Source organism: Lipotes vexillifer, unplaced genomic scaffold (assembly GCF_000442215.2).
Source record: "Lipotes vexillifer unplaced genomic scaffold, Lipotes_vexillifer_v1.1 scaffold213, whole genome shotgun sequence".
NCBI lineage: Eukaryota > Metazoa > Chordata > Mammalia > Artiodactyla > Lipotidae > Lipotes > Lipotes vexillifer.
In genome coordinates, this window is record NW_006780610.1 from 3,398,375 (window position 1) to 3,399,580 (window position 1,206).

Here is a 1,206-nt window from a genome sequence, read left to right on the forward strand (position 1 = left end):
GAAAGGCAATGAGAACTTGAACTCACCCTGCCTGCAGGGAAGGGGGAGGGAACCGCAGGGAGTGTGTCTGGGAGCTGAGTCTGGGAGAGTGAATCGGAATGCTCTCTAGAAGTAAAGGGAGAGGCATTCTTGGCAGAAGGATTTGCAGGTGCAAAGACCTAGAGGCACAACAGTGTACAGTATATCTGCAGAAGAGTTTGGTGTGGGTTAGGATTTGTGGCTGTCTTGGGAATCTACTTCCTGTTCTCAACACGGAAGGGAGAGTGAACCTCTACAAATGTCAATGGGACCATGTTTCTCCCCTGATCCAACCCCCCAAGAACTTCCCATTGCACTTAGGGTAAAATCTCAAGTCTGACCGTGGCCTACAAGCCTCTGCATGATCTGACCCTTGCCCCCCTCTCCCCCTGGTCACCCACGGCTCTGCCCCTCACTCCCCAAGCTCCAGCCTCACTTCTGTTCCTTGAGTTGGTACAGTTCATTCCTACCGCTGAGCCTTGGCACTTCCTTCTCCCTTGGTATGAGGTGTTCTTCCTCCAGATCTTCCTTCAACAGGCTTCTCATTCAAGTCTTGATTCAAAAGTCCCTTATATGCTAACCAAGCAGTACACACACACACACACACACACACACACACACACACACACACACACACATACCCCATGCCCTCAGTCACTTCCTGTCACACCAACTTGCTTTACTGATATCAAGGCACATGTCACCCCCTAAAATCCTCTTGTTTATCCACTGGTTCATGGTCCCCTCCAGGAGGAAGATGGCCTGGTCTGCTGTGTTCACTGCTGTGTTCCCAGCCCCTGGAACAGTACCTAAAACATTCCATGTACTCAAAAAATATTTGTTGAATGAGTGAGTAAAGAGCCTGGAGAAGTCTTTGGGCTCCAAATCTGGGGACATTTGAGAGGCAAGGAAAGCAGAAGAGGAGGCTCTTTGACCCCCATGCCCAGGCTGTGGGGAGGAAGCCCTAGAAGATGGATGGTGGGACAGAGGCAAGTTTGAGAGCAACTGGATCAAATCCAAGTGGGATCTGATTCATCCATCACAAGCCAGCAGGCAGATCCCCACTTCCCTGAAGCTCAAAGGAGGGGGGTGGGCTTGACCCTGAGACAGAGAGGAGGGAATGTGGGTGAAGCTGAAGGAGACCTTGGCGATCACCTGGCACACAGCCTACTGGCCCCTCCCCCACCA